The 27,709-nt window shown below is 43.4% G+C and overlaps 1 long non-coding RNA gene across 1 annotated transcript; it reads left to right on the forward strand.

Moving 5' to 3' along the window:
- The first annotated feature begins 551 nt into the window (after positions 1-551).
- On the forward strand, positions 552-25,662 carry LOC123483996. The gene is made up of 3 exons (XR_006658372.1): positions 552-657; positions 11,032-11,154; positions 25,590-25,662. It is a non-coding gene; the product is annotated as an uncharacterized LOC123483996 (long non-coding RNA).
- Positions 25,663-27,709: the final 2,047 nt, after the last annotated feature.

Raw genomic sequence — 27,709 nt, forward strand, 5'->3', positions numbered from 1 at the left:
ATGTATGTATGTATGTATGTATGTATGTATGTATGTATGTATGTATGTATGTATGTACAGTGCCTTTGGAAAGTATCCAGACCGAAAAATTGATTCAAATTGATTAAATAAATGTTTTTCCTCATCAATCTACACACCCCATAATGACAAAGCGAAAACAGGTTTTAGCAATTCCAAATGAGGGTGAGAGATTGACTTTATTCATTTTGATGTCAATTCCAATGAATTAATTGTTTTTTGTTCTGTTATATCCACCTCTCATAGTGTTGTTTTACTATTCTTTTCAAAGGAGACTTTGCTCAAAAAGATTTGACCCCTAACCTCACGTCCCCAACCCTGACCTTAAGTCTAAACTTTTAACTTTAATCCTAAACTTAACAACCAATTTCAATACCTAAGCCCTAATCCTAACCTTTGAATCTGCGGTCAAATATGCACCTACTTTATGGCATTTTGTTGAAGTTGATATCAATACTAATTGGTTGACTTTTGATGCTTCTACTCCTCAAAGTTATGAATTACTCTATTCTACTGTACTTTCAGTGTCCTTCTGGAGAGAGCAGAGTCACCAACTCTGAGTTATGCATCAGCAAAAAGTCACCAGTCACTGAATACGGATGAAGAAGACGAGGAGGTGAACTCAGCTCAAAAAGAGAAGTAAGATCATACATTTTATTTAGGCAGAGGCTGTGCAACCAAATCAGACTTTTCTTACCCAGAGGCACAAAACGAATCACGTTCTGCGCATGTGTTAGATGCTGTGAGACATGCGAGCTGAGACAGGATCAGAGACAGCTGAGACAGGATCAGAGACATTTGAGCTGAGACAGGATCAGAGACATGCGAGCTGAGACAGGATCAGAGACAATATCACCGCCGGGAACATCTTCGCTAAATGTTTTCCTCTGCAAACTTCATGAGAAATATTATAATATTGGTATTGGTAACCATCTGGATGTCACGGGATACAGTCTATTCAGTGGGGATAGCATGCACGGCAAGTCGGGTCACAATGTCTTTTGTGGGGTCCACCCACCGTTGAATAGTTCTGTTAACATCACGGTGAGGAAAGTGCTAGCTAGCTACTGTAGCCAATTAATCAAGGTTACAGCTAAAGTACAAGCAACAGTGGTTGCTAGGTTGTGGTGATATTTAACAGAAAATATGGCATTAACATTGTATGCTAAAATTATATATTTTTTATTAAACTTCAACACTTAACTAACTATCCCAATTTAACACACACACACACACACACACACACACACACACACACACACACACACACACACAGGAGAGGGGAAGTGGCAGTGTTGGTAGCAAAAAATGATAAAGTAGAGAATCCTGCACATATGCAGAAGGTTAGTTGTGTTTGCTATTGGGAAGAGGCACACAATGTTTTTAGCAACCCAGCCACTCCATTTTATTCATGAACTCATGGATAGCATTTTTATGTCTCTGCGTGCAGTTTGAAGGAAGTTGAAGGTTGTTTTGTGAGCCATTGCTAACTAGCATTAGCGCAATGACTGGAAGTCTACAGACAACTTGCAATTGCACTAATGTTAGTTAGCGTCTTCCTTCAAACTGCACACAAAGACAAACAATTGTTATCCATCAGTTTGTTTAACTCTGGGTAAGTAGAAAAAGGGCTTAATTGCCCAAATATCGCATTATCCCTTTAAGAAAGATAGGCCTACACGTTTCCTAAGAGTTTTTGGAATTAAGCACATGGCAGTTTTTGGTATTCAGACTTATGCGGGCGTGCAACAAGCTCTTTTGGGGTGTCTTTATTACGGGCCATGAATAATTTGGATTCAACATTAAAACTCCCACCCACTCGTGGCTGACATTGTTGAGTTAACACTTTCCAGTTAATATATACCAGAACCAAACCAGTTACGGGTCATCTTTCATTGAAAATGACTCGGCACAAGCAAAGTAGTCTCTGTAGACAGACATGTTACCTCCCACAATGTACCAATGTTCCAGCATACACGTCTGTACTAAAACCAACGTCAGTTTGGCAGAGAGGAAAGGGTGGAGTTGGGACATCCTTCCAGAGCCCTATCCGTTCATGTCCTGCCGTAAACATTTCCGGTAGCTAGATGGAGCACGCAGAGGATATTTTCAATTAGTGTATTTTCGCAAGTGAGTTGTTTGCATGCACCATGACGTTAGCGTTACAAGCTTACAACCACTGTCTGGCTGTGTCTAAAATTAGCCTAGCTATTTGCGACGGCATTGTGAACCCAATTCAGGGCGTTTCTTGCTATCAGAAAATGCCCATTGGTGCTGCCTATCAAGCTAGCACGGTTTTCTTGATGGCTTGAATGCAGCTCCACGGCGATTAGCCCTTGTGGCTGGGACCACGGATTGTCCCGGGCTTATGGCTGTCTAGATTCCTGCTGTTTGTTGCTGTTTCCATCTTTCCTGCGACCTGCCATGTCTGGAACTGCGAGGAGTAACAGCGTAGCCTACATTTCTACCATGATAAAGACCAAAGCCGGTGGGAGTTGAGGACAGTGGTGTCTCTATCACAGGGGAAGGATCTTTTAAACGAACAAAAATAGTTCTACAAGCAGTTGTTACGACAACAAGAAATTAGCTTCAAGTGTTCTGTCCAAATACTGGTGGAGTCAACTAATAAAAAATTGATGACCTTGTAGCAACTGACAGTGGTGGAAAAAGTACCCAATTTTCATACTTGAGTAAAAGTAAATGTAATTGCTCAAATATACTTAAGTATCAAAGTAAAAGTATAAATCATTTCAAATTCCTTATATTAAGCAAACTAAATGGCACAATTTTCTTGTTTTTTAAATTACGGATAGCCAGTGACACACTCCAACACTCAGACATAATTTATAAACAAAGCAAAGCATTTGTGTTTAGTAAGTCTGCCAGATCAGAGGCAGTAGAGATGACCAGGGATGTTCTCTTGATAAGTGTGTGAATTTGTCACGATCGTCGTAGTAATGAGTAGACCAACGCGCAGCGTGAGAAACAAACATGACTTTAATTAGTTAAAGTTTCAAAACAAATCACGACTCGTGAAGTCCACGGTGACAATGACCGAACACGGAACAAAAACCCACAACCACAAAGGGAAAACATACAGATAAATATGGCTCCCAATCAGAGACAACCAGCCAACAGCTGACACTCGTTGCCTCTGATTGGGAGTCACTCAGGCAAACATAGACTACAACAAACTAGAATGAACACCAACATAGAAATACACACATAGAGTGAACACACCCTGGCTCAACATAATGAGTCCCCGAGCCAGGGTGTGACAGTACCCACCCCTAAAGGCGCGGACTGCGACCGTGCCTAAACAAAATAGGGGAGGGCTGGGCGGGCATACCTCCTCGGCGGCGGTTCTGGCTCCGGCCTTGACCACCACCCTTCAATACACCCCCCAATGCGCCCCTGGTCCAGTCTGGCCCCGCCGGCTGGAGCAGGACTGGACTTAACAGGAGCGGTCCTTACCAGGCTGTCGACTTGCACCCCTGGCTTGGTGCATGGAGGAGGAACGGGCCTTACCAGGCTGACGCGCGCACCCCTGGCTAGATGCGTGGAGGAGGAATGGGCCTTACCAGGCTGACGACGCGCACCCCTGGCCTGGTGCGTGGAGGAGGAATGGGCATTACCAGGCTGACGACTCGCACCCCTGGCTTGGTGCGTGGAAGAGAGATGGGCCTTACCAGGCTGACGACTCGCACCCCTGGCTGAGTGCGAGTGGCGGGAACAGGCCGGACCCGGGCTGGCGACAGCGCACCGTGGGTTTGGTGCGAGTGGCAGGAACAGGCCGGGTCGGGCTGGCGACGCGCACCGAGACTTGGTGCGGGTGGCAGGAACAGGCCGGACCGGGCTGACGACGACACCGTAGACTTGGTGCGGGTGGCAGGAACAGGCCGGACCGGGCTGGCGGCACGTACCGTAGGCTTGGTGCGAGTGGCAGGGAACAGGCCGGGTCGGGCTGGCGGCGCGACCGTAAACTAGTGCGGGTGGCAGGAACAGGCCGGGTCGGGCTGGCGACGCGCACCGTAAACTTGGTGCGGGTGGCAGGAACAGGCCGGACCGGGCTGGCGACGCACACCGTAGGCTTGGTGCGTGGAGCAGGGACAGGCCGGGCTGGGCTGTCGACGCACACCGTAGGCTTGGTGCGTGGAGCAGGGACAGGCCGGGCTGGGCTGTCGGCGACACACCGTAGGCTGTGCGGGTGGCAGGAACAGGCCGGACCGGGCTGACGACGCACACCGTAGACTTGGTGCGGGTGGCAGGAACAGGCCGGACCGGGCTGGCGACGCGCACCGTGAGGCTTGGTGCGAGTGGCAGGAACAGGCCGGACCGGGCTGGCGACGCGCACCGTAGGCTTGAGTGCGAGTGGCAGGAACAGGCCGGGTCGGGCTGGCGACGCGCACCGTAAACTTGGTGCGGGGTGGCAGGAACAGGCCGGTCGGGCTGGCGGCAGCGCACCGTAAACTTGGTGCGGGTGGCAGGAACAGGCCGGACCGGGCTGGCGACGCACACCGTAGGCTTGGTGCGTGGAGCAGGGACAGGCCGGGCTGGGCTGTCGACGCACACCGTAGGCTTGGTGCGTGGAGCAGGGACAGGCCGGGCTGGGCTGTCGACGCACACCGTAGGCTTGGTGCGTGGAGCAGGGACAGGCCGAACCGGGCTGTGGAGACGGATAGGAGGCCTGGAGTGAAGAGCGGCCACAACCCCGTCCTGGCTGAATGCCTACCCTCACACTCTGTGTGAGGCATCCGCTACAGGACGTACAGGGCGGTGTACCCCTGGCCTGGTGGCCTTCTGGATCCGCCCCCATCTTTGCCTCCGTCAGCCCCGTCGTCCATGCCGTGTGCCCCCTCCTAAAAATTTCTTGGGGTTGCCTCTCGACCGTCCGACGATGACACTGCTGACGCCGCTGCTCCTCTCTCGCCAGGGACTTAATCCTTGCCCATGGCCCTTTGCCCCCGAGCATGTCCTCCCAGGACCACGATTTGCCCACCTGGGCCATCGCCAGCCTCTCCATCTCCTTTCCCGGCGCTTCCTCCCATGTCCAGTCTGCCTGCTCCTGGACACGCTGCTTGGTCCTGGTACGGTGGGTTTTTCTGTCCCGTTCGTCTAAGGAGGGGAGAGGACCAAGGCGCAGCGTGAGAAACAAACATGACTTTAATTAGTTAAAGTTTCAAAACAAAACACGACTCGTGAAGTCCACGGTGACAATGACCGAACACGGAACAAAAACCCACAACCACAAAGGGAAAACATACAGATAAATATGGCTCCCAATCAGAGACAACCAGCCAACAGCTGACACTCGTTGCCTCTGATTGGGGAGTCCCTCAGGCAAACATAGACTACAACAAACTAGAATGAACACCAACATAGAAATACACACATAGAGTGAACACACCCTGGCTCAACATAATGAGTCCCCGAGCCAGGGTGTGACAGAATTTGACTATTTTTCTGTCCTGCTAAGCATTGAAAATGTAACAAGTACTTTTGGGTGTCAGGGAAAATGTATGGAGTAAAAAGTGCATTATTTTCTTTATTTTCTGTAAGGTTGCAAGTCTGTTGTGGCAGTGGATACAAATGCAAAGTGTTTCTCAAGTGTATGACAATTAGTATGCATGATATCAAAGAAAATGGTGTTTCTATGTTGTTATTACATTATTGGTTTAAGTTATTACACTATTGATGAAAAAAGGTGACCCACTTTATAATGTAATAATCAACGCAAATATAATATATTTATAATAATTATTACATTAAGCACAAACATTTTATTCCATTATGCATTCAGAATATTTATTACATTATTGGCAATTTATTACATTATCAGCATTTATTACATTATAAATGCAAAAGTTATTACGCTATTAGCAGGTATTAAATTATTGCCAGTTATTACATTATCAGTTGCTACAAAGAGGTCCAGGACCAGAGAGGTCCAGGACCTGAAGAACAGTTTGCAGTTCTCCGAGGGTCAGCTCGATGAGTTTAAACAGGAGAACGGCAAGATGACAGCAATCTGTAAGTCATTGAGAGAGGACATCAGTTCTGTAAGTGAATCCATGATAACAATGATGGAATAATCAGATTATCTTGAGGGACAATCAAGGAGGAACAACGTTGTGGTGGACGGAATTGCATAATCTCCATGAGATCTGGAGTCTGAGGACAAAGTAAGGGAAATGATCTCAGAGAAACTGAAGATGGACCACAGGAAGATTGAGGTGGAGCGCACCAACAGGACTGGAAAACCCACCACCGTCCCAGGTGATAAGCCCAATAGTGGTCACATTTCTTAATTTCAATGAAAGGTAGCTGTTCTGGAAAGAGCCATGAACTTGAGAGGAACGTACATCTTCCTCAACGAGGACTATCCTGAAGCTGTGCGCCAGAAGAGGAAAGAACTTATCCCAGCCATGAAAGCTGCCAGAGACCATGGGGACATTGCTTACATACGCTATGACAGGCTCATTGTCCACCCTCCCTCCCAAAAGCCTGGAAGGGAGTAGAGAGCCAAGCCTATGGGTTCGTAGCTTCAACCCCGCAACACACACACACTTAAAACACACCAACTGATTAATGGACTGCTGAATATTTGTTTTTCTCTTGCTTTGTTTGTTCTTTTCCATATTATGTCTATCTCTGATAAGCTACCCAGGAAAGGGCTGAAAATGGCCCATATTAATATATGTAGCCTTAGAAATAAGGTTAATGAAGTCAATAACTTGCTAACATCAGATAACATTATTATATTAGCCATTTTTGAGGACTTACTTAGATAATTCCTTTGATAGTACAGCAGTAGCAATACAATGATATAACATCTATAGACGAGACAGGAATGCTTATAAGGGAGGTGTTGCTGGATACAGTGGCTTCAGAAAGTATTCACGGGGGGCCAGTATGAAAAATGTATGCACTCACTAATTGTAAGTCGCTCTGGATAAGAGCGTCTGCTAAATGACTTAAATGTCAAAGGTATTCACCCCCCTTGACTTTTTCCACATTTTGTTTTGTTACAGCCTGAATTTAATGGGTTACATTGAGATAATGTCAAAGTGGAATTATGTTTTTAAAAATGTGTAGAAATGTATAAGATATGGAAAGCTGAAAGGTCTTGAGTCAGTAAGTATTCAACCCCTTTGTTATGGCAAACCTAAATAAGTTCAGGAGTAAAATTAGTTTAACAACTCACATAATAAGTTGCATGGACTCACTCTGTGTGCAATAATAGTGTTTAACATGATTTTGAATGACTACTTAATCTCACATACAATTATCTGTAAGGTCCCTCAGTCGAGCAGTGAATTTCAAACACTTGATTCAACCACAAAGACCAGGAAGGTTTTAAATGCCTTGCAAAGAAGGCCACTGATTGGTACAGACATTGAATATCTGTTTGAGCATGGTGAAGCTATGAACTTTGGATTGTGTATCAATACACCCAGTCACTACAAATATACAGGCATCCTTCCTAACTCAGTTGCCAGAGAGGAAGGAAACCGCTCAGGGAATTCACCATGAGGCCAATGGTGACTTTAAAACAGTTAAAGAGTTTAATGTCTGTGATAGGAGAAAACTGAGGATGCATCAACATTGTAGTTACTCCACAATACTAACCTAATTGACAGAGTGAAAAAGAAGGAAGCCTGTACATAATCAATTACAAATATTCCAAAATATGCATCCTGTTTGCAACAAGGCACTAAAGTAATACTGCAATAAATGTGGCAAAAGCAATTCACTTTTGTCCTGAATACAAAGTGTTATGTTTGGGGCAAATCCAATACAACACATTACTGAGTACCACTCTCCATATTTTCAAGCATAGTGGTGGCTGCATCATGTTATGGGTATGCTTTAATCGTTAAGGACTGGGAGTTTTTTCAGGATAAAAATAAACGGAATGGAGCTAAACACAGGCAAAATCCTAGAGGGAAAACCTGGTTCAGTATGCTTTCCACCAGACACTGGGAGATGAATTCCCCTTTCAGCAGGATAATAACCTAAAACACACTGCCAAATCTATGCTGGAGTTGCTCACCAAGAAGACAGTGATTTGCAGTGGCCGAGTTACAGTTTTGATTTCAATCTACTTCAAAATCTATGGCAAGACCTGAAAATGGTTGTCTAGCAACAACCAATTTGACAGAGCTTGAAGAATTTTGAAAAGAATTATGGACAAACAATCAAGGTGGAAAGCTCTTTGACTTACTTGTAAAAATAAAGAAAAACCCTTGAATGAGTAGGTATGTCCAACTTTTTGACTGGTACTGTAATTCACAAATACATTTCTTGGTAGTCCCAAAAATATTGCTTGCCATCAGGTTGTAAATCACAGCTGGCCTTGTACAGTCATGGTCAAAGGTTTTGAGAATGACACAAGTATTGGTCACAAAGTTCGCTGCTTCAGTGTTATGAGATATTTTTGTCAGATTTTACTATGGTATACTGAAGTATAATTACAAGCATTCCATACGTGTCAAATGCTTTTATTGACAATTACATTAAGTTTATGCAAAGAGTTGATATTTGCAGTGTTGACCCTTCTTTTTCAAGACCTCTGCAATCCACCCTGGCATGCTGTCAATTAACTTCTGGGCAACATCATGACTGATGGCAGCCCATTCTTGCATAATCAATGCTTGGAGTTTGTCAGAAGTTGTGGGTTTTTGTTTGTCCACCTGCCTCTTGAGGATCGACCACAAGTTCTCATTGGGATTAAGGTCTGGGGAGTTTCCTGGCCATGGACCCAAAATGTCGATGTTTTGTTCCCCCAGCCAATTAGTTATCACTTTTGCCCTATGGCACAGTGCTCCATCATGCTGGAAAAGGCATTGGTCGTCACCAAACTGTTCTTGGATGGTTGGGAGAAGTTGCTCTCGGAGGATATGTTGGTACCATTATTTATTCATGGCTGTGTTCTTAGGCAAAATTGTGAGTGAGCCCACTCCTTGGCTGAGAAGCAACCCCACACATGAATGGTCTCAGGATGCTTTACTGTTGCCATGACACAGGACTGATGGTAGCGCTCACCTTGTCTTCTCCCGGACAAGGTGTTTTCTGGATGCCCCAAACAATCGGAAAGGGGATTCATCAGGAGAAAATGACTTTACCCCAGTCCTCAGCAGTCCAATCCCTGTACCTTTTGCAGAATATCAGTCTGTCCCTGATGTTTTTCCTGGAGAGAAGTGGCTTCTTTGCTGCCCTTCTTGACACCAGGCCATCCTCCAAAGGTCTTCGCCTCACTGTGCGTGCAGATGCAGTCACTCCTGCCTGCTGCCATTCCTGAGCAAGCTCTGCACTGGTGGTGCCCCGATCCCGCAGCCGAATCAACTTTAGGAGACGGTCCTGGCGCTTCCTGGACTTTCTTGGGCGCCCTGATGCCTTCTTCACAACAATTGAACCTCTCTCCTTGAAGTTCTTGATGATCCGATAAATGGTTGATTTAGGTGCAATCTTACTAGCAGCAATATCCTTGCCTGTGAAGCCCTTTTTGTGCAAAGCAATGATGACGGCATGTGTTTCGTTGCAGGTAACCATGGTTAACAGAGGAAGAATAATGATTTCAAGCACCACCCTCCTTTTAAAGCTTCCAGTCTGTTATTCTAACTCAATCAGCATGACAGAGTGATCTCCAGCTTTGTCCTCGTCAACACTCTCACCTGTGTTAACGAGCAAATCACTGACATGATGTCAGCTGGTCCTTTTGTGGCAGGGCAGAAATGCAGTGGAAATTAAGTTCATTTTCATGGCAAGGCGGAAATACCATTGGAACCATTTCCGTGTTTTTATGGGTATTATGACGCGTCCACTGTGGCGGACTATAACTGATTGATTTACAAACGCGCAATACCCGTTGAATATGACCGGTGTCAGTAAACAGTCAGGAAGAAAACGTAATTAAATTGTTGCCAGCAGCACAGTTACTAATGCTCTAGATAACAGCCTAACCAGCTCTGCTAGGGTGAGTAAAATGGTCAGAGTGAGGTGTACTGTCTGGAAGTAGCTAGCAAGCTAGCCAACTTTAGCGAGTTAGCGTGGGTGCTTGACTGCCGTTGTGAGGTCAGAACACTCAGATCAACCCTACTCCTCAGAGCGTCCACTGTCAATAGTGCAGTGTGTGCTCTGAACACACACAAAAAAGTGTCATATTCTTCCTGGGGGTGTATGTGAAGAGATTCTAATGAGATTTCATGTTGCTAAAACGCTGTCAGTCCCACTTTAATTTACCTTTATAAGGCAGTTACTTTCTCAGCTCAAAATACACTTCTTGACTCTATGTAACTCACGTTAAATGGTATTTTTACATGCATGTCCTCTCATTTCATCTCCTTCTGTTCTCCACTAGATCCACCTCTTTTCTCTGAAAACCTTTTGTAACTTCTCATTGGTTGAGAAAACTATCAATTGATCAGCAAGTGTCTTTTAAAGTAACAACGCACGGGATGCCAAATGGCATCACCACATTAAAGATGCACTATGCAGAAATCTCTCCGCCATTTCCTGGTTGCTAAAATTTTAATATTTTACCTAATTTCAGTTTATGTGACAAAACAAGCAGTCGTTGTGTAGAGAATGATTGTACCATCTAAACCGCTGTGAAATATATTTTCCATAACCAAAGATATTGTATTTTCAGCTGTTTTGAAGCTGGTGTACAAAACCAAAAGTAAAATGTACAACAACGAAGGTAGAGGTGCTCACTCAGATGCTTTCTCCAATGAGATACATTAATTATCTTGCAAATTGAAGAAAAATGATGAAACACAGAGAGACGAAAGATACATTATTTGATTTTTTTGGTAAAATCTTTTGGGAAGCATCCATAAATACACGCCACTGCATCACACACACACAACTCTGAGAGGAGCCACTGTGCAGTGACCATGAAGAAGTTGTGTGCTTGAGCAAGGGCACAACAGTAGGAGATAGTAGTTATGATCCAACAACAGCCCTGCCAGATCAATTGTGAAAACTTTCAGCATCTTTCTTTGTTCACAGAAACAATTTGAAGCATCTCCAGCTACGTACAGATAGTCATATGTCTATGAGTGACCAGATTGACCAGTCAGTGAATTCAAGCATAGACCCAAGTGATGATGGAGACCAAACCAAGGATGAAAGGTAAACCAACAACACATGCATTATTACATGGAGTTGTATGACATACACTACCTTACCAAAAGTATGTGGTCACCTGCTCGTGTCGTAGAAATATTTGACTAATAGATAATCAACTCAAAAATATCTCTCAAGACACCGGAGCTTGTGAATTCAAGAATTAGACTTTATTGCATAACAAAGCCGAGTTTGCCCCATGGAACAACTGTCTCTCTCTGGCTTAGAGATCTCTTATATACACACAGATGAAAAAACATGCGTACATTCCTAACTTTTTTTAGTTCTGCACCACCCTTTTTTTTCAACGTCCAGCTGTCACACAATGTCCACTCCAAAAGGTCATGAATGCTTTTTTCTATATGAAGCCTCTCATTCTATCATTCTATTGGCTGCGTGGCTTAGGCCCCTTCTTAAACAAAAGAACTACGGTAATGCATACCATGTGTCTATAACAAGCCCATGGGCCACAGTTTGAGAGCCCCTGCGACAAAGCACATACATTCATTTAAACATAATCATGTTTATTACTAATATTCTTATTTTACCTTTGACCTCTCCCTACATTTGCCTTAATGATACATAACATAATACCATATAATCCCCCCTATGGGACATTCCAACAATGTCCCAACAATACAAAGATTAATTACCCATATCACAATATTATAACAATCAAAATAATCAATATCCATATCTAATCAAGTAATTGCCATATCAACATCACTAAGCATTAATATTAATAAGTTATTCAGATCAATCAGTCCACTTATAATTTATAATCATAATCAAATTAATTACCCAAAACAACTTTAGAATGACAATTCTTAATTAGTCACCTTTGTTCCATCATTCAAAGTTAAAACTCTCACCTTGGCACATACTGACACTGGCCGAATGTACATATATATATTATAATAATTCTAGCATTAACTTCCTCATAACGAGAATTACAACAGATCAGTACCTTAATGCATTGTCCAAATTACTATAAATTTAGTAGTGTATAATACCTCCTTAATCAACATACTACCTCAACTAACACTCCCTTCCTCTACCGGCACTCAATCTTCTGGCGTCTTCATTATGTTCTTCAGATAGCTTCATAGTTCATCTTGGATTGCCCATAGCAATGTCCCAATTCCAATGTCACACCTGAACCGCCACACCTCCACCATCATTCTGTTTTGTCCATGTGCAAACAAGTATACCCAAACTAGGAAGAACGTTGCATTTGCATAGACCTATTTCCTCACATTCTTGAAAGAAAAGGCACAAAAGAGAAGGCAATTGATTGCTTTGATTTGATGCTGGATTCAGGTCTCCTGGCAGAAGTGGTGTCAGACAGGAATGTCTTCAACGCTTTTGTTGTTCCTCTTTAGCCGAGTAGAGGATTTTGGGTTTTTATTGAGGTTTACACCGTTCTGGGCCAAATGATCTCTGCAATGCATTACGACACCATCTGTAGTAACCTCAGGAACGGACAGATCATAACAGTTCAGTTGAGTTAATTTCCAATCCAAAACATCCCTATTAACATTGTCTACATGACAAATCATTATGTTTCATCACTCATTCTTATACCCATTTCTATCTAACGCCTGATAGATTTTCCTTTGAGGGGCCCCTGTATTCCAAAGGCTATCTGTTTAAACACCCCCTAGTTTCACATTCTCCCTTGAATTCTCCCAAATTATATAACCCAATTGTTTTATTGTAACATTCCTATATTTTTGCTCATACTATATTTGACATTACTCTGGTGTTTCCCTTTCCTTGTTCCTATTCTAACAATTGCTTACACTTCTCTCCTCATCCTGGTTGATCATAAAAAATTTTTTATTTAGGATTTCCTAAATATTACAAACATTCTGCTGGCCAATTTGGTGTTCCCGAGTTCCTTATATGACAAAAGTTGTAGTTGAATCATAACACAGTCCTAGTAACTGTGAAAATGTTGAACTACTGTTAATTCTTTAAACGGAGATGTGGTGCATATTAGACTATTTTCTTTATTTAATTGTAATATAATATATTGTACTCATCTATATCAATCATTGTTTAACGGCTCCTTCAATTCCCTTTCTTCTGTATTTGGTATATGTCACGCCCTGGCTCTGGGGACACTTGTATGTTGAGCCAGGGTGTGCATTTCATTTGTTTATCGAGTATGTGTATTTCTATGTTGGCCTGAGTGGCTCCCAATCAGAGGCAACGAGTGTCAGCTGTCGTTGGTTGTCTCTGATTGGGAGCCATATTTAAACTGTCTGTTTCCCATTTGTGTTTGTGGGATCTTGTTTCTAGTCTGGTTATGTTAGACCGTGAACTGTCACGTGATCGTTTGTTGTTTTTGATCGTGTCTCTAATTAAAGAGTATGTTTGCCTGCAACGCTGCGCCTTGGTCCTCTGTTCCCGACGATCGTGACAGAAGATCCCACCTCGACTGGATCAAGCAGTGTGACGGGGAGAGAGGATGGACCTGGGAGGAGATGAGTGAGAGTCTGACAAGAGGGATGGAGGCCATGAGCATGGGGAGAGACAAGCCCATACATTTTTAGGGGGGGCTAACGCCGTGGACGACGGGGCAGCAGGAGACCGCCAGGTTACGGGAGTCACTGGTCACCAGGGGGGAAGGGAGGATGTAAAGGCACGGCGAGAGGTACTGGCGTGTGTTGCCAGTCCGGTCCGGCCTGTTCCCTGATCCCCACGTAGGGCCAGTGGTGTGTGTTCCCAGTGCGGTCCGGCCTGTTCCTGCCACTCGCACCAAGTCAGTGGTGCGCTCGTCAGCCCGGTCTGGCCGCTCCTGCTCCCCGCACCAAGTCAGTGGTGCGGCCGTCAGCCCGGTCCGGCCCATTCCTGCTCCCCGCACCAACTCAGTGGTGCGTTCGTCAGCCCAGCTCGGCCCGTTTCTGCTCCCCGCACCTGTCAGTGGTGCGCTCGTCAGCCCGGTCCGCCCGCTCCTGCTCCCGCACCAAGTCAGTGGTGCGTTTCGTCAGCTTCAGCGGCCCGTTCCTGCTCCCCGCACCAAGTCAGTGGTGTGCGTCGCCAGCCCGGTCCGCCCATTCCTGCTCCCTCACCAAGTCAGTGGTGCGTTTCGTCAGCCCAGCTCGGCCCGTTCTGCTCCCGCGCACAAGTCAGTGGTGCGCTTCGTCAGCCCGGTCCGCCCGCTCCTGCTCCCCGCACCAAGTCAGTGGTGCGTTTGCGCCAGCCCGGCGCGGCCGGTCCTGCTCCCCACACCAAGCCAGTAGTGTGCGTCGGCCAGTCCGGCACGGCCGTGCCTGTTCCACGGTGGCTGGTCCGCACCGGTCAGATGCTTCACGCCGAGCTAGAGCAATCCGGCTCCACCAGTGTGCAGTCCAGCTCCGGCCAGCGGGGCCAGACCCGGACCAGGGGTACTTTGGGGGGTTGGAGAGGGAGCGGGATCAGGCCCGAGCCGGATCCGCCGCCTAAGCAGAGTGCCCACCCGGTCCCTCCCCTGTGGTGTTTGGTGGCGCGGTCCGAGTCCCGCGCCTTTAGGGGGTACTGTCACGCCCTGGCTCTGGGGACACTTGTATGTTGAGCCAGGGTGTGCATTTCATTTGTTTATCGAGTATGTGTATTTCTATGTTGGCCTGAGTGGCTCCCAATCAGAGGCAACGAGTGTCAGCTGTCGTTGGTTGTCTCTGATTGGGAGCCATATTTAAACTGTCTGTTTCCCATTTGTGTTTGTGGGATCTTGTTTCTAGTCTGGTTATGTTAGACCGTGAACTGTCACGTATCGTTTGTTGTTTTTGATCGTGTCTCTAATTAAAGAGTATGTTTGCCTGCAACGCTGCGCCTTGGTCATCTGTTCCCGACGATCGTGACAGTATAGCTCTAACATATACAGGGTTTAATGCACTTTCCCAAGGAATAACTACTCCAATAACACTTCCCCCTGGAAATCTAACACCAAATATAATAATAATAATAATATGCCATTTAGCAGACGCTTTTATCCAAAGCGACTTACAGTCATGCGTGCATACATTTTTTTTTGTGTATGGGTGGTCCCGGGGATCGAACCCACTACCTTGGCGTTACAAGCGCCGTGCTCTACCAGCTGAGCTACAGAGGACCACAAAATACTACATCAAATTGTTTATCTAAGTCTTGGACTGTTCTCCTTATGTCTATGATTCACCTGTCTCTTTCTTTCATTATCTTCAGGTCACACTACCCCATGTGACTTCCCCATACTCTTTGTGCTGGTTTCTCACACACCAATAATATTTTAACCCTTGTATTTTAATAGTGATCCCTTCCTGTATTTTTTAGTTATGGTTCCTGCCTGTGCAAGAATATACATTCTAATCCTGTGTGACACTCTGGCTCTATGGACTTTTATTTTAGAGCCAGGGTTGTATTTCTTTTGGTGGTGTTGGGTATGGGTGAGTTTCATTTGTTTGTGTTTTGGTAATTGGTCAATGACTCCCAATCGGAGGTAACGAGTGTCAGCTGTCGGCTCGTTATCTCTGATTGGGAGCCATATATATACTGTTGTGTTTCACTGTTGGTTTGTGGGTTTTTGTTCTATGTTCAGTCGATGTACTGAGGACGTTACGGATCGTGTTTTGTTTTGTCAACATTAAAGTCATGTTCACTCCCAACGCTGCGCTTTGGTCCTATTTCATAGATCGGTCGTGACAGAAAAACCCACCACAACGAGACCAAGCAGCAGTTGGAATACGAGTGGTGCAGCCAGAAGAGCGAAGGTTGGGAGAGGACTATGGAGGCCTGGTCCACCGAGAGGAGAGACCCCAGAATTTTAGGGGGGCTCACGACGTCGGGGCAGAAGGTGTACGGCCTGGAGGAGTGCAAGAGGTTGGCAGAGATGGCCGCCAGTTTAAGGGGGCCACTGGTTACGAAAGGGGATGGAAAGTGTGGAGGCACGGCGAGAGGTACTGGGGGTGTTTCCAGTCCGGTCCGGCCCGTTCCTGATCCCCGTGTAGGGCCAGGGTGTGTGTCCCCAGTGCGGTTCTGTCTGTTCCTGCGCCCCGCACCAAATCTGTGGTGCGTTTCGCCAGCCCAGCCCGGCCTGTCCCTGCTCAACGCACCGAGCCTACGGGGTGCGTCGTCAGCCCTGTCCAGCCAGAGCCGTCCGCCAGACAGGATCAGCCAGAGCCGTCCGCCAGACAGGATCAGCCAGAGCCTTCCGCCAGCCATGAGCAGCCAGATCCTTCCGCCAGCCATGAGCAGCCAGATCCTTCCGCCAGCCATGAGCAGCCAGATCCGTCAGCCAGCCATGAGCAGCCAGATCCGTCAGCCATCCATGAGCAGCCAGATCCGTCAGCCAGCGCATGAGCAGCCAGATCCGTCAGCCAGCCATGAGCCGTCCAGCCAGGATCCGCCAGAGCCGCCAGCCAGGATCCGCCAGAGCCGTCCAGCCAGGGGATCCGCCAGAGCCGTCCCAGCCCGGATCCGCCAGCCAGCCAGGATCCGCCAGAGCCAGCCAGCCAGGATCCGCCATTCAGTCCGGTGCTGCCCCTTAGCCCGGTGCTGTCCCTTAGTCCCGTGCTGCCCCTTAGCCCGGTGCTGCCCCTTAGTCCGGTGCTGCCCCTTAGCCCGGTGCTGCCCCTTAGCCCGGTGCTGCCCTTAGCCCGGTGCTGCCCCCTTAGTCCGGTGCTGCCCCTGAGTCCGGTGATGCCACTTAGTCCAGTGCCGCCATTAACCCAGTGGGGTGTAGTTGGGGGTGGTAATGTGGAGGAGGCTAGGGAAGCGGGTGGTGACTAAGGTGGGATGGGAGCACGACCAGGGGCAGAACCGCCACCGGTGGACAGACGCCCACCCAGACCCTCCCCTAGACTGTATGCTGGTACGCCCGGAGTTCGCACCTTTAGGGGGGTACTGTGACACTCTGGCTCTATGGACTTTTATTTTAGAGCCAGGGTTGTATTTCTTTTGGTGGTGTTGGGTATGGGTGAGTTTCATTTGTTTGTGTTTTGGTATTGGTCAATGACTCCCAATCGGAGGTAACGAGTGTCAGCTGTCGGCTCGTTATCTCTGATTGGGAGCCATATATATACTGTTGTGTTTCACTGTTGGTTTGTGGGTTTTTGTTCTATGTTCAGTCGATGTACTGAGGACGTTACGGATCGTGTTTTGTTTTGTCAACATTAAAGTCATGTTCACTCCCCAACGCTGCGCTTTGGTCCTATTTCATAGATGGTCGTGACATCCTGTCTATATCCCTTCTATGTCTTGTTCTTCTGCTCTTTATTATTATCAGTACTCCATTCCCCTTATTCTCAGGTAACTAGTAAAGTGTAGAGAAATCAATGATAGGATATCTGGTGCGTCTTGGAGGTCTGGAATCTCTCAGTGGTCTGGAATCTCTCGGTGGTCTGGAATCTCTCGGCGGTCTGGAAGGTCCTTAAAGTCTCTTAATCATCAGTTCCCTCACTCTGGTACAATGATTAAGATGATACCCGATACTCCCCTCTATCCGTACCATCGTTGGTATAACCTGGACAACGATGTGTATGGTCACTTCAGTTGTTAACCTTCCCCGTCACTAGGGTCTCCGGATCAGCCAGAGTCCCTCTCAATCTATCGACATCTGTCTGTAAAAAGTGTCCTTCAAACAGCCTACCCATAGGAAGCTCAGAGATACTGCTGCAAAGACACAAGCACAGACACACACAAAAAATAACAATGCTACCCAATGGCTGAGGTTGGAACACTCCTATAGTGGGAAACATGAATCTTAGTATCTGTCTCCACCACTTTTACCATCATTAAGGTAGCCAACAACACCTGGTACAGGCCCCTCCACATAGGGTCTTTCCAGCTCTTTCTTCTGTAGTCTTTTGCCATCACATAGTCTCCAGGGCACAGAAAATACTCAGATTATCCTACTCAGTTGGGCAGAGTTATCTTCACCCATGAAAAGAAAATCTTAAGAACATTGTTAGGTTAGGTGAGACACAGTATGCTACTTATGTCCTCTCATCCATCAAGAGAAGCCTTGAGATTATGAAGCACACCTGCTTCCAGCTTGTTGTAGTCCACTTATCTCATAGACAGACCACCTCTACACCATGCCTCCTATCACAAAAACAAAAATGATTTAACCTAACCCATAACACATTATTACTACTGCTCATATCCTTAACACACCTTGCATATTTCCCCACAAAACCATAATAAACCATTAAAACCTCTGTAATCCCAACTTCCCCCTTGGACATATGCATCACATCATGATTCATGTGTACAGAAAAACAAAACAAAACAATATTGCCTATCAAACCTAAAATAATAACTAACCTTAAAATGACAACCCTTGAGTATATCTTTACTTAACTGTATTCCATAACACTATTCAAGGAATACCTCTCCTTCAGGACTAACCCTCTCACTTCATCCTTGTCCTGTTTCGACTAATTTATATATAGGATTTTTTCCAAATTATAAACTTCTTCACAATTATCCTTATTTTATCTAACCCCCTAATTCAGCATGCCTCTAGAATTCATAATGCGGGTGATCAGGTCACACTATAAAGCCAGGACAGATTTCAGAGGTCATTGAAATCATTCAATGTATTGTTTCATCCAATAGTATACTACTCCTAACAACCATCAAGACCTTTCATAAATGTTGTAATTCCTTAGTACAGCTCTTTTCAAAATAAATCACACATATTTACTTATCCCTCAGTAAATAAAACCCAAATTACATGTGTATGCCCCTTTAAGATATTTCACTTCCATCCCATCTAAAAACCCCAAATAGAAATAAAAATCCTATACAACTAACATTTCATACTAAGTAGTTTGTTTGTGGTTATTTGAACACCATATAGTAAAACAATAACCAAACAAAAATGGCCAGGCCTTATTTATTTTGGTAGCTCCCTATGACAACCTAAAAATAAAACTACTTAATTTTACTAACTAGTTCCACCCTAGACTACCGACTTTTTTAACCTCCCAATAACAAATCCCCATGTTCCTGGAAGAGAAAGTATACATGTCGTTAACATATAATCAACAATCCAAAGATAGTAATTACACACAAACATCATACATATATCCCCAGTCCTATCTCATCAACAATCATTAACCCCAGCATCAATTTAAAATTGTTTGATAGGTCGTGGTCCTACCTTACCCTAACATAATATTATAGGAGACTCCCATCAACCCTTAAAAGAAACTCCCACTTAGAAGACACTAGATAATAACACGTTTTATTATGTTAACTACACCTTCCACTATAAACCTATAACCCCATTTTAGTAATTTAAACGTCAGCAAACTGTTGCATTGATGTTTACTTTTCTTTTTTTCTTTTTTTTAATATCAACTTATTGTTTCATAATCCAAAACCCATAAAAAGATGTCTACTTAATCCATCAAGCCAACAGCAACAACTACCTCCCAAGGTTCAACGTCCTATAAACAAATTATCGTTATCTGAAGTAATAAAACATCATCATAACTCACTGCTGTTTAAACAAACTATATAATGTCATATAAAATGATCAATTATCAAATATCGTTCCTTATTCAACTATCGAGACATGTTCTTCATTGGTAAATCGTCTCCACAAAGCAATACTACCTAATAACATATTCTCATTCTCCTAAGTAGAAATAATTACTTCTATTAAACAATCCCATTCAACATCAAGTCAACCTGTCTCATCACCCAATTAACTTATTTTTAAACCCTCTACAATATCTATCATACTCTACTGCTAATTTCCCTCATAATGGTACCTCAACAGATTACAAATTATTTTATATTTATAGTAAAAACCAATAAAACATAAAATTCACCAATATGCAATTTTAATTACTATGTTATCCTATCCAACATGGATTGGTAGGACAACATCTTTCCTATAATGTTATCAATGAAACCAGTAATTCACATCAATAACATCAATGTAAAAGATTCGCTTTCTGTCCCCTACTGGATTCGAACCAGGGACCCTCTGCACACATTGACAACATTCACCACCGAAGCACCGTTACCTATCGCTCCACCAATGCCACACAAAGCATCTACTTCCAGTTCATAGAGCAAGTGACGTCACCCAACGAAAACAGCACTAGCTCTCACCACTAACTAGCTAGCAATTTCCTGCCGATAATAATAATAATAATAATAATAAAATATGCCATTTAGCAGACGCTTTTATCCAAAGCGACTTACAGTCATACAAAATACGCGATCCTTGTACACCTAACTTAACCCATAATGTCCCTTATAGCGTTCTCACGTTTCAGCAAGCCCCAATGTTTAACACCCACAGACAAAAATGGAAATTCTTCAATTTTTCCTAGCAGACCCAATAGAACACTTTCAAACAGCGTTCTGCATTTACCTCTATCATAGGGTTTAAAAACGAACTTAACACCATTAATCATGCTACATTTCCATAGTAGCATCATGTTTGGTTCAGTTGATCTATTACCATAAAAGACATTCACTTCTCCATGTGTCGTAAACTATATCCTATTTCTCCTGTAATCAACTAAAATCATAGCCACGCAATTAAACCATCACCCCGCCATTACAGAATGAATGAGATCTATTAATATATCCTTTCTAAGTAAGCTACAAGTAACACCAAACACTTGCTGTAGTTTACCATCATATATCGAAATCATCCATTTATCACAATCCAATTTATTTATAGACATATTCCACCATTGTCACTCGTTTAATCTAGCAAAACCTTATTCAATGAATAAAAATTACTACCACGTAGTCTCCTCTCCGTTAACATTTTAGTCATTTAGCAGATGCTCTTATTCCAAGCGACACACAATTAGTGGGCTCATACATTATTATACTTATACTAGCCCCCTTGGGAATCGAACACCCAACCCTGGCGTTGCACGCACCGTGCTCTACCAACTGAGCTACAGAGGACCACAGATGAGCGTATAGTGCCTTTTTCTGATAATGTTATAATTGTAGCCTATTGCATTACTTTAGTTTAAAATATAAGTTAGTTTATTCAACAAATCTAGAACCCACTATAAATTGGTGCTATTCACTCAGCTTATAATAGCCAAAGCTCCTTGCATCCCCTAGTTCACGCAACGAAAATACATTATCATTCTACAATTCACCAACTATTCGCATACATTACTGATGTCACGCAAACCATAGAATAAAGTAATAACAATTAGAATTTTGTCAAATAAATGTTTTCCATCCAGCTATTCAAACTTGCTTCAAATATCTCTTTCAGCTCGATACAGTCAAGCAAGTATGACTCTCTTTTAACCGGAAACTAATTCATGGCATTAGTAAAGTCTATTCACATCCCAACAATAACTAATAATATATGTATATTCATAATATTAAAATACCTTACTTTCATTCCAGTCTACCTAAACAATTCAAATTATGGCCAAATCTCTTATCGAAATTGCCAGTCCGCTATTCAAATGTATCTGTCCTTTCTGATTTAGACTATAGACACTCCTCCTTCTTTCCCGTTGAATAAGTGAGTCCTTCAGTCTGAAAAGACGCAGGCTGCTAAATCGCCCAGTCTTATCCTGAATGTTCCTTCAATCTTAACAACCCACAACTATAGCTAAACTATACTTAGAAAACCTAGACTCTGTTCAGCGATGCAGAATCTATGCTTTATTGAAATGACAAGTTAATCCTCCTTTATTCGAATGATAATGGTCAGCAGTTTTAGTATCTGGCACATACCACACTTTATCAGAAAATAGCTTTGAAGGACACAAATCTCACACGCTCAACGTAATCAATTTAGCAGTCAACAAATCAAACCCCACATTCATTGATTTGGAAACAGATCTAACGACCTAACCAAATGAATTATATATCTGCTTCTGAAATAATAGATAGTTTATTATAATGCTTAATTCTACCACATGTCCTATGTACTCTCTCCCATTTCCACGTACGTCTACGTGTTTGGGCAAGTCAACACCTATAATTTTATCCAATCCCTCGTATGAAATAACACTCACAGAAAATGCATTCCATTCCAATATATTCATATCTACCAAACCATTCATGTTTCTAATTATTCTTTATTGCCACAATCTGTTAATCACAATCTAGTCTCAGCGGAACCATTCTAACTTCAGAGTGCGACTAATTTACACCATTATACCACTTTTATTCCATATTTATACAATGTTGTTCTCAAACGCGCTTAATTACTATTTGCATAACCTACAGGAATATTTTATTCTATCAAAGGGCCCAAATTTGGAATGTTAACCCTATCCTAGTTATTATTTTACTGTAGTCAATTTATCATAATACTACATCACCTCTAAAGGTTCTAAATATAATGTCAGAAACATACCCTAAAAGATTTATCAAAATAAAATGCATAGACGTCATATGACCACACCGGTACAGGTGACCTGTTCCTCCAACAGGATTTATTCTACGCCTCCTGGTAACGTGAATTTTCTACACTCAGTTGGTCAATGAATATCCACGCACCATTTATTCTTCTCTTTCCCTAATGTGAGATTGGGCACGCCCTTTCTCCATCAGACAGAAGCTTCAAACAACCTCAAATATATTTCCTTTCCTTACAGAAAGGCTATTTACTTGCAGGATTTCTTATTATTCTCACTCACACAGATGAGCAGCCACTTGTGCCCAAATGAATCAGACAGTTGAATGACTCACAGCCGCCCAAGCAACCCATTCACCATACGAGATGAGCAGACCTACTCTATATAACACTTTATCAAACATTTTAAGCCCTTGTAGCTATTTAACCCGTTCACCTACTCAGGATGACCGGTGTTACTCCAATTTATGGTGTCACCAACGCTGGATGACCTAACTTTTTTTACCTGATCGACCCTACCTAATTTTGGCATCACCACAACACAGGATGATGCCCTACCTGCCCGTTCAGACCTCTGGAGTGCTAATTTTAGCTCTCCAAAGCGGCATATCCACAGGATTTCTATTATTTAGCCCAGTCTTCCTCTACACACCTGGACTTCTACTACGCTTTCCTAAGCGACCTGTAAATTCTGCCCTATTTTTTCTGTTACACTTCCTCAACACAGAAAAAGGAGCGGTATTACACAGGATTTCTGCCTACCTAAGCAGTCCTCAAGACGATTCATTTTCACTACATGTCTAGAGCGGTATCTGTAGGTCCCAAATTTAGCTAGCCACCTGCCCGTTCAGACCTCTGGAGTGCTAATTTTAGCTCTCCAAAGCGGTATCCACAGGATTTAACATGTTATTGTCTGATCGCTCAACCAGCTGGACAGCCGCCCGTGTCGAAGTGACCCAGACAGAGCGATCAGCAAGATGAATCAAATGAATCAAATCAATTGAACAGACGGTTCAGACAAACGACAGCAACATGTATTCTTAAATTCAAAAGCGCCTAGTTTTTAATTCTCTGGTTCTTAAATTTGGAGAGACCTACTTGGTATTTCTTTAGATGTTGCCGAGCCCCGGATCGGACCACACAAACGTTATACTATATAAGTAAGAACTTGGCTTACCTTTTAAAAGCGGCCGCATTTGTTTGTATGGTCCGTCCAAGCCGTTTCACAACTGCAGATGTATACCGTCTCTGATCCCTATTTTTCAACTCCTGGCCAAGCTCGCCAAATATGTCGTAGAAATATTTGGCTAATAGATAATCAACTCAAAAATATCTCTCAAGACACCGGAGCTTGTGAATTCAAGAATTAGACTTTATTGCATAACAAAGCCGAGTTTGCCCCATGGAACAACTGTCTCTCTCTGGCTTAGAGATCTCTTATATACACATAGATGAAAAAACATGCGTACATTCCTAACTTTTTTAGTTCTGCACCACCCTTTTTTTTCAACGTCCAGCTGTCACACAATGTCCACTCCAAAAGGTCATGGATGCTTTTTTCTATATGAAGCCTCTCATTCTATCATTCTATTGGCTGCGTGGCTTAGGCCCCTTCTTAAAAAAAAAAGAACTACGGTAATGCATACCATGTGTCTATAACAAGCCCATGGGCCACAGTTTGAGAGCCCCTGCGACAGAGCACATACATTCATTTAAACATAATCATGTTTATTACTAATATTCTTATTTTACCTTTGACCTCTCCCTACATTTGCCTTAATGATACATAAAATTAAACCATACTCGTTGAACATCTCATTCCAAAATCATGGCCATTAATATGGAGTTGGTCCCCCCTTTGCTGCTATAACAGCCTCCACTCTTCTGGGAAGGTTTTCCACTAGATGTTGGAATTACATTGCTGAGGGGACTTGCTTCCATTCAGCCTCAAGAGCATTAGTGAGGGCGGGCATTGATGTTGGGCGATTAGGCCTCGGTGTTCATCCCAAATGTGTTTGATGGGGTTGAGGTCAGGGCTCTGTGCAGTGCATTTAAGTTATTCCACACTGATCTCGACAAACCATTAATGTATGGACCTCGCTTTGTGCACGGGGCATTGTCATGCTGAAACAGGGAAGGGCCTTCCCCAAACTGTTGCCACAAAGATTGAAGCACAGTATCGTCTAGAATGTAATTGTATGATGTAGCGTTAAGATTTCCCTTCACTGGAACTAAGGGGCCTGAACCATGAAAACCAGCCCCAGACCATTATTCCTCCGCCACCAAACTATACAGTTGGCACTATGCATTCGCAGTGCGTGGCGTTCTCCTAGCATCCGCCAAACCCAGATTTGTCTGTCGGACTGCCAGATGGTGAAGCGTGATTCATCACTCCAGAGAACGCATTTCCACTGCTCCAGAGTCCAATGGCGGCGAGCTTTACACCAGTCCAGCCAACGCTTGGCATTGAGCATGGTGATGTTAGGCTTGTTTGCGGCTGCTCGCCATGGAAACCCATTTCATGAAGCTCCCGATGAACAGTTATTGTGCTGATGTTGCTTCAAGTGGCTGTTTGGAACTGGGTAGTGAGTGTTATAACCGAGGACAGACAATTTGTTTGTGCTACGCGCTTCAGCAATCCGCATTCCCTTTCTGTGAGCTTGTGTGGCCTACCATTTTGCAGGTGAGCCGTTGTTGCTCCTAGACCTTTCCAATTCACAACAACACCACTTACAGTTGACCGGGGAAGCTCTAGCAGGGCAGAAATTTGACAAACTGACTTGTTGGAAAGGTGGCATCCTATGATGGTGCCACGTTGAAAGTCACTGAGCTCTTCAGTAAGGCCATTCTACTGCCAATGTTTGTCTATGGAGATTGCATGGCTGTGTGCTTGTTTTATATACATGTGAGCAACGGGTGTGGCTGAAATAGACAGATCCACTAATTTGGAGGGTGTCCACATACTTTTGTTTATATATAGTGTACATGATTGACATGTATATAAAGTAAATGTTTCTTGTGAAATTTAAAGTTGCTTGGTAAATCTAATAAGGTAATGTATTTTGTTATGTTTTAATGTGTGTAATTTCCTTCCACTTAGCATCATCAGGCCAGGAGAGGTGGTCTGTGATGTCTGTGATGAGGTCAGAGCTGTGAAATTCTGTCTGACCTGCACTCAGTCCCTACTGTGAGACCCACGTTAGGAAGCACTACACAGTACCTAAACTACAGAGACACACCCTGGTGGAGGTGACTGGAGACCTGGAGGAGAGACTCTGTCAGGAGCACCACAGAGCTCTGGAGGTGTTCTGCAGGACAGACCAGAAGCTGATCTGCAGTATGTGTGCAGTAACAGAACACAAAGGACATGATGTAGTCAATGAAGAGATAAAACAAGCAGGAAGACAGGTATAGTTTATGCTTTCTTCTACCCTTTATCAGAAAACATGCTTACTTTCCTCTGTTGTCATCATTGTCCAATGCAAAGTAGTGCACATTTTTTGCATCCCACTATACAAAATGTTTGTTTCTCCATAAAATACCACTTGTTCTGAAAACGATTTCATAGTGATGATGTCATAGAAGACATGTTGCTCCTTCGTGATCCTCACATTTTTTCTTCTTCTGTTGCCCTTTTTGATATAAAAGACTCAAGGGGAAGAGCAACATCAAAACCAGGTTTTAAATGAAGGTATGTGTTCAAACTTTTAAGGCACAATTCACTGGCACTTTCTCCCCTGTGTTAATGGGTTGGAAACAAAACATACAGGCTGTATATATTTTACATGCTACTGCTCTTTAACCATTTCATCTCCAAACATTAGAACAATTAACATTTTCAAAAACGTTATAAATTATAACTATTTAAATTAGCAAACTCTAGCATAAAAGAGCCCACCAACATTAATAGAAACTCTTGAACCGTTCAAACTAGATTAACCAAACCAACTTTCAGATGTTCAGGCTATCATATCCTATCAACCATTAAGAAAGCTAATAAGTGCACACATTTTGTTTAGGACATGTACTTTTCTAGTTATTATTATCCGCTGCCACCTGTAGCGCCAAAAGCTTAAAAGCTACCAACACCAAAACAACTTTAAAATGTGCAGAATTACTCACAATCGATTGCTTAAATACATATTTTTGATACTATGTATACTTTTGAACTATAACTGTTTTACATTTGCATTAAAGCTCCATAGACTTCAATGGGATATATTTAAATGTTTAGTTCGTAGTCAAATAACCTAGTGGCCTCATGGGTGGACTTTTATTAATATTTTACATAATCTTATAATTAATAAACATTATTTAATAAAACCCACCGAAAATCCAGTGTTTCTATGTCAAACAGTACCAGTCAAAAGTTTGTACACACCTACTCATTCAAGGGTTTTAATTAATTTTTCACTATTTTCTACATTGTAGAATAATAGTGAAGACATCAAAAGTATGAAATAACAGATATGGAGGCTGTGTAAGGGCTATTTTACCAAGAAGGAGCATGATGGAGTGCTGCATCAGATGACCTGGTCTTCACAATCCCCCGACCTCAACCCAATTGAGATGGTTTGGGATGAGTCGGACTGCAGAGTGAAGGAAAAGCAGCCAACAAGTGCTCAGAATATGTGGGAACTCCTTCAAGACTGTTGGAAAAGCATTCCAGGTGAAGCTGGTTGAAAAAGTGCCAAGAGTTTTCAAAGCTGTCATCAAGGCAGCATATATTTGGATTTGTTTAACACTTTTTTTGGTTACTACATGATTCCATATGTGTTATTTCATACTTTTGATGTCTTCACTATTATTCTACAATGTAGAAAATAGTAAAAATAAAGAAAAATCCTGGATTGAGTAGGTGTGTCCAAACTTTTGACTTGTACTGTATATATTATATTTACGGTATATATATATTTTATAATGCCATCTTTGTATCTCAAGCATTGTAATGTGGTTAACCTTAAAAATATAAATGAAAATTATTCAAATCTAAAAGATAAAATTCAACCAGAGAGCCCTTTGTGGGAAAAAGGCTGCACTTCAATCCCACAGTGAATGACCCTCTACACTATGACACCACACTAGGCCCTCTACACTATGACACCACACTAGGCCCTCTACACTATGACACCACACTAGGCCCTCTACACTATGACACCACACTAGGCCCTCTACACTATGACACCACACTAGGCCCTCTACACTATGACACCACACCAGGCCCTCTAC

This window comes from Coregonus clupeaformis, unplaced genomic scaffold (genome assembly GCF_020615455.1).
Source record: "Coregonus clupeaformis isolate EN_2021a unplaced genomic scaffold, ASM2061545v1 scaf0177, whole genome shotgun sequence".
Classification (NCBI taxonomy): Eukaryota; Metazoa; Chordata; class Actinopteri; order Salmoniformes; family Salmonidae; genus Coregonus; species Coregonus clupeaformis.